Raw genomic sequence first — 6,955 nt, forward strand, 5'->3', positions numbered from 1 at the left:
CCCATTCATTCCCAACGGGGCAGCAGTAGCATCGCGCGGCCACGCGGGGGCAGATATTGTGAGGGAATTACATTGTAGTGGACGGAGCGCCCATGCATTTCCAATGGGAGTGCAGTACCTCAAAAATCCGCTCCAAGCCACCGAACTTGAGGGCCCGACGTTCCCTCAACACTAGCCCAGTGCAATCGACATTTCGTTCTGTGTACATTGTTACACAGAATGACAATACAAGGGAATTATTATTATTATTATTATTATTATGTATTCAGCCACTAGTGGCGGGCACAATACCCCAAACACTGGCCCGGCGCTGGCTGAGTTTATGGCCTCCGAAAGGCCCATACATTCAGACGGGTCCATGTATTTTCAGTTTTCCGTAGCAGGTGTGATTGTTTGTTTAATTAGGTAGTTTGTGTTGGTGACGGTGTTCCTAACTGTGGTGGCTTGTTTGTAGAATGTGGGGCCCTGCGTTTGTGTTATGTTGATTTCTGGTAATTTACTTTTTACTAAGTAGTCTTTCAGGTTTTTGTTTCTTTTAAAGGCTGAGATGATTTTGTAATCTTGGATTATGCTTGTGTTCTGTAGTGTCTGATTTATATTTTGTCCATTCATTCAGACGGGTCCATGTATTTTCAGCGACAGCCGCAGTACCGCCAAAATCCATGCAGCGGCGCTGAGTTTATGGCCTCCGAAAGGCCCATTCATTCAGACGGGTCCATGTATTTTCAGCGACAGCCGCAGTACCGCCAAAATCCATGCAGCGGCGCTGGGTTTATGGAATCCGAAAGGCCCATTCATTCAGACGGGTCCATGTATTTTCAACGACAGCCGCAGTACCGCCAAAATCCATGCAGCGGCGCTGTATTTATGGCCTCCGAAAGGCCCATTCATTCCCAACGGGGCAGCAGTAGCATCGCGCGGCCACGCGGGGGCAGATATTGTGAGGGAATTACATTGTAGTGGACGGAGCGCCCATGCATTTCCAATGGGAGTGCAGTACCTCAAAAATCCGCTCCAAGCCACCGAACTTGAGGGCCCGACGTTCCCTCAACACTAGCCCAGTGCAATCGACATTTCGTTCTGTGTACATTGTTACACAGAATGACAATACAAGGGAATTATTATTATTATTATTATTATTATGTATTCAGCCACTAGTGGCGGGCACAATACCCCAAACACTGGCCCGGCGCTGGCTGAGTTTATGGCCTCCGAAAGGCCCATACATTCAGACGGGTCCATGTATTTTCAGTTTTCCGTAGCAGGTGTGATTGTTTGTTTAATTAGGTAGTTTGTGTTGGTGACGGTGTTCCTAACTGTGGTGGCTTGTTTGTAGAATGTGGGGCCCTGCGTTTGTGTTATGTTGATTTCTGGTAATTTACTTTTTACTAAGTAGTCTTTCAGGTTTTTGTTTCTTTTAAAGGCTGAGATGATTTTGTAATCTTGGATTATGCTTGTGTTCTGTAGTGTCTGATTTATATTTTGTCCATTCATTCAGACGGGTCCATGTATTTTCAGCGACAGCCGCAGTACCGCCAAAATCCATGCAGCGGCGCTGAGTTTATGGCCTCCGAAAGGCCCATTCATTCAGACGGGTCCATGTATTTTCAGCGACAGCCGCAGTACCGCCAAAATCCATGCAGCGGCGCTGGGTTTATGGAATCCGAAAGGCCCATTCATTCAGACGGGTCCATGTATTTTCAACGACAGCCGCAGTACCGCCAAAATCCATGCAGCGGCGCTGTATTTATGGCCTCCGAAAGGCCCATTCATTCCCAACGGGGCAGCAGTAGCATCGCGCGGCCACGCGGGGGCAGATATTGTGAGGGAATTACATTGTAGTGGACGGAGCGCCCATGCATTTCCAATGGGAGTGCAGTACCTCAAAAATCCGCTCCAAGCCACCGAACTTGAGGGCCCGACGTTCCCTCAACACTAGCCCAGTGCAATCGACATTTCGTTCTGTGTACATTGTTACACAGAATGACAATACAAGGGAATTATTATTATTATTATTATTATTATGTATTCAGCCACTAGTGGCGGGCACAATACCCCAAACACTGGCCCGGCGCTGGCTGAGTTTATGGCCTCCGAAAGGCCCATACATTCAGACGGGTCCATGTATTTTCAGTTTTCCGTAGCAGGTGTGATTGTTTGTTTAATTAGGTAGTTTGTGTTGGTGACGGTGTTCCTAACTGTGGTGGCTTGTTTGTAGAATGTGGGGCCCTGCGTTTGTGTTATGTTGATTTCTGGTAATTTACTTTTTACTAAGTAGTCTTTCAGGTTTTTGTTTCTTTTAAAGGCTGAGATGATTTTGTAATCTTGGATTATGCTTGTGTTCTGTAGTGTCTGATTTATATTTTGTCCATTCATTCAGACGGGTCCATGTATTTTCAGCGACAGCCGCAGTACCGCCAAAATCCATGCAGCGGCGCTGAGTTTATGGCCTCCGAAAGGCCCATTCATTCAGACGGGTCCATGTATTTTCAGCGACAGCCGCAGTACCGCCAAAATCCATGCAGCGGCGCTGGGTTTATGGAATCCGAAAGGCCCATTCATTCAGACGGGTCCATGTATTTTCAACGACAGCCGCAGTACCGCCAAAATCCATGCAGCGGCGCTGTATTTATGGCCTCCGAAAGGCCCATTCATTCCCAACGGGGCAGCAGTAGCATCGCGCGGCCACGCGGGGGCAGATATTGTGAGGGAATTACATTGTAGTGGACGGAGCGCCCATGTATGGCCAATGCATTTCCAATGGGAGTGCAGTACCTCAAAAATCCGCTAGAGGGCCCCGAACTTGAGGGCCCGGCGTTCCCTCAAGTGCCGATTTTATACCCCCTTCTCCAGCCGACAGCCAGAATTATATTAGGGACTCGCAATTTTGAGAGGTGAGCACCAGGGCTAATCAGCGGCCACCCGTGACCATTGAGTCCGACAGAGCAGAGGCTAGGGGCGGCCTCGCATCTCGCAATTACCGAGGGAAGATGCCGGTTCTCGAAAAATTTCTAAGTTTTTCAAATTTTAAAGTATTGAAGTATTTAGGGCGCTTCCCGCGGCCCTGGCTTTTGCATGTACCCCTCTAAGCTCCGGTTCTCGAAAAATGTCTAAGTTTTTCAAACTTTAAAGTATTGAAGCCGGACTTCCGCGGAGGCTGACAGGGGGCCTCCATCGAAGCACCCTTCACCCCCGGGTGAGCCGGCGTCGGCCCACGGGCCTGCCGGTTCCCCAACTGAGCGATTGGCACACGAGACCCGCCTCGGAGGGCCCACGTCGGCCGGCGCAAGCCGGTGTTCGGGCGTGCGGCTCCTCCGGCTTTGCGGGTCAAGCTCCAGCGCCGAGGATACTAGGCAAACGTTGGGCCCCCCCGAGCCGAGTGGATACCCGCCTCAGAAAGAGCTGGGGCGGTACGTACGGACGGCCTCACTAAGAGGGAACGGAAGCTACTAAAGCACACGTATAACTGTCCGATGTGCGAACGAAAGTGAGGCCGGACGAATCCGATACGAGTTACGAGTGAGGCGGGATCCACGGCTGGCACTCGCGGGGCCCTCTTGCGAAACCATGCCTCGGCGTGAACCTTTTGGCGGCAGAACCAAGACGAACCGAGGTCGAGCTTCCGTCTCGAGCCACACCCAGACGTCCGACCGTCGCGGAGCCCGACGCCACGCGTGCTAGGGCTCCGCGCGAAACATCGTTTCACGACACCCGCTCGTCAGCCCGTCCGAACGTATACGAGTGTCGCGCGGCCCCCCGGGCCCGGCTGTAGCCACAGCCTCGTCCCGGACCAGGGCCGCACCGCCACCAGCAGCGCCCCCCCGGCGGCAGACGCACTCTGGTTGATCCTGCCAGTAGCATATGCTTGTTTTCAAGATTAAGCCATGCATGTCTAAGTACGAATGGCCAGTACAGTGAAACTGCGAACGGCTCATTAAATCAGTTATGGTTCCTTTGATCGCTCCACCGTTACTTGGATAACTGTGGCAAATCCAGAGCTAATACATGCAAACGAGCGCCGACTCGCGGGCGGGGCTCCGGCCTCGCCCCGGGGACGCGTGCATTTATCAGACACAAAAACCCACGCGGTGTCCGGCGGGCGGGGGCTCAGCCGTCGCGCGCGTCCCCCGCGTCCGGCCTCCGCCTCTCCGGGCGGGGGCGTAAGCGGCGCGGGCGGCTCCGCGCGCGCCGGTCCTCGTTCCGCCGGCCCGGCCCCCCCTTTGTGTTGACTCAGGATAACCTCGTGCCGATCGCTCGCCCACCCGAGGCGGCGACGACTCATTCGAATGTCTGCCCTATCAACTTTCGATGGTAGACTCTGCGCCTACCATGGTGACCACGGGTAACGGGGAATCAGGGTTCGATTCCGGAGAGGGAGCATGAGAAACGGCTACCACATCCAAGGAAGGCAGCAGGCGCGCAAATTACCCACTCCCGACACGGGGAGGTAGTGACGAAAAATAACAATACGGGACTCGTTCGAGTCTCCGTAATTGGAATGAGCCGAACACAAACCCATCGGCCAGCATCCATTGGAGGGCAAGTCTGGTGCCAGCAGCCGCGGTAATTCCAGCTCCAATAGCGTATTTTAAAGTTGCTGCAGTTAAAAAGCTCCTAGTTGGACCCCGGGACGCGAGCTGACGGTCCGCCGCGAGGCGTGCATCCGTCTGTCCCAGCCCCTGCCTCTCGGCAAAAGCCCCCGTGATGCCCTTCGCTGGGTGTCACTCGCGGGGCCCGAAGCGTTTACTTTGAGGAAATTAGAGTGTTCAAAGCAGGCCACACGGCCGCCCCTGCATATCGCAGCTGGGAATAATGGAATAGGACTCCGGTTCTATTTTGTGGGTTGTCATGAACTGGGGCCATGATTAAGAGGGACGGCCGGGGGCATTCGTACTGCGCCGCTAGAGGTGAAATTCTTGGACCGGCGCAAGACGGACGAGAGCGAAAGCATTTGCCAAGAATGTTTTCATTAATCAAGAACGAAAGTCGGAGGTTCGAAGACGATCAGATACCGTCCTAGTTCCGACCATAAACGATGCCGACTCGCGATCCGGCGGCGTTATTCCCATGACCCGCCGAGCAGCACCCGGGAAACCGACCAAGTGTCTGGGTTCCGGGGGGAGTATTGTTGCAAAGCTGAAACTTAAAGGAATTGACGGAAGGGCACCACCAGGAGTGGAGCATGCGGCTTAATTTGACTCAACACGGGAAACCTCACCCGGCCCGGACACGGAAAGGATTGACAGATTGAAGGCTCTTTCTCGATACCGTGGGTGGTGGTGCATGGCCGTTCGTAGTTGGTGGAGCGATTTGTCTGGTTAATTCCGATAACGAACGAGACTCAAACATACTAAATAGTACCGCGGCCCCCCGCGCGGTCGGCGGCAGAAAACTTCTTAGAGGGACAAGTGGCTCTCAGCCACACGAGAATGAGCAATAACAGGTCTGTGATGCCCTTAGATGTCCGGGGCTGCACGCGCGCCACACTGAGCGTATAAGCGCGTCGTCTATCCCCGCGCCGGCAGGCGCGGGTAATCCTATGAACCCCGCTCGTGACAGGGCCTGGGGATTGCAATTATTTCCCACCAACGAGGAATTCCCAGTAAGCGCGGGTCATTAGCCTGCGTTGATTAAGTCCCTGCCCTTTGTACACACCGCCCGTCGCTACTACCGATCGGATGGCTTAGTGAGGTCCTCGGATAGTCCCCGCCGGGGCCGGCCCCGGCTCCGGCGGTGTGCCAGAAGACGGTCGAACTTGACTATCTAGAGGAAGTAAAAGTCGTAACAAGGTTTCTGTAGGTGAACCTGCAGAAGGATCATTAACGTACGAGCGGCAGCAGATCCGCCTCGGTACACCCCCGACGAGCCAGACGCCGAGGGCGGCGGGTCGTCGCAGGCGGAGGAAGAGGGTAGACCGGGACGGGACGGGACGGGGGGCGCGGCGCGGGTCACTCCCGGGCCGCGCGTCGGAGCGAGTTCGGCGGGCGCCACGCGGCGCGGCGCGACGCGAGAAAAGGCGGCGGGCGATGTCGCGCTACCTCCGTGCGAGCGGGGTAGCGCGCTCGTCCGACGACCCCAGTAGCGCGGCGCGGCGCGACGACAGGCGACCGCCAGCGACGGGCGAAAGGCGGCGGCCGTGCGCGGGACCCCCGTAACCGGGGAATCCCCCTATGCCGACGACCCTAGCTCGGCGCGGTTCTCGCGCTTCCGGCGCGCGCTTCCGGGGCGGCACTCGCCTCGACGACCTCCCGTCCTTTAAAGGTAACGGTTCGGGCCGGCGCCCCGGCGTCCGTCCGCCCGTCGGTGTCGCGTGTCCGTGCGGCGCGGGGCTGCTCTCGGCGAGGGTCGCCGAGCAAGCGGATCCCCGCACGGATCACAACGGCCGTATGGCGGCGGCGTCGGGACGCCCGCCCGAGACGAAGGTTCAGGGCGACGAAACGGTGCTCCCACCGGCTACCTTTTTCCCCGGCCAAACGCGTCCGTCGGCCGGAGCCCTCGAGGGGCCGCGTAGCGCGCGCGTGGGCCGGCCCCCGGACACCGGAGTCCCTCCCGGGGCTCCGGACACCGGGGGTTCGGTTCCGCGCGGTCCGCCGCGGTCTCCTCTGTCCATCCATAGTCCGGGCAGGCCGCGGCCGGGTCGGGGGCCAGTCCCCCCTCGGTGTCAGCGCGGTCGCGCCGCCCTTGTAAACCAAACCCACTCGCTGACGGGTAGCAACACCCAAAGCGTCGCTTCGCGGCGCGGCGGGGCTTCCAAGTCGGATGGCCTTCCGGGGTCCGGGTAGGAGACGCCGGGGGCCGGCCTCAGCGCCGAGCCCCCGACCTACCCGGCGAGTCCGGTCGCCGAGTCGTGTCAGGCCCGAGCGGGAGACGCCGGGCGCCGGCCTCAGCGCCGAGCGCCCGACCTACCCGGGCCGACGCACGTCTCGGGCGCCGTCGCGGCCCCGAGCGGGAGACG

The 6,955-nt window shown here is 57.2% G+C and overlaps 1 non-coding gene across 1 annotated transcript; it reads left to right on the forward strand.

Moving 5' to 3' along the window:
• The first annotated feature begins 3,835 nt into the window (after window positions 1–3,835).
• Window positions 3,836–5,822, forward strand: LOC148345429 (18S ribosomal RNA). The gene has a single exon (XR_015848587.1). It is a non-coding gene; the product is annotated as an 18S ribosomal RNA (ribosomal RNA).
• Window positions 5,823–6,955: the final 1,133 nt, after the last annotated feature.

This window comes from Urocampus carinirostris, unplaced genomic scaffold (genome assembly GCF_059441175.1).
Source record: "Urocampus carinirostris isolate Australia breed hairy pipefish unplaced genomic scaffold, RoL_Ucar_1.0 HiC_scaffold_45, whole genome shotgun sequence".
NCBI lineage: Eukaryota > Metazoa > Chordata > Actinopteri > Syngnathiformes > Syngnathidae > Urocampus > Urocampus carinirostris.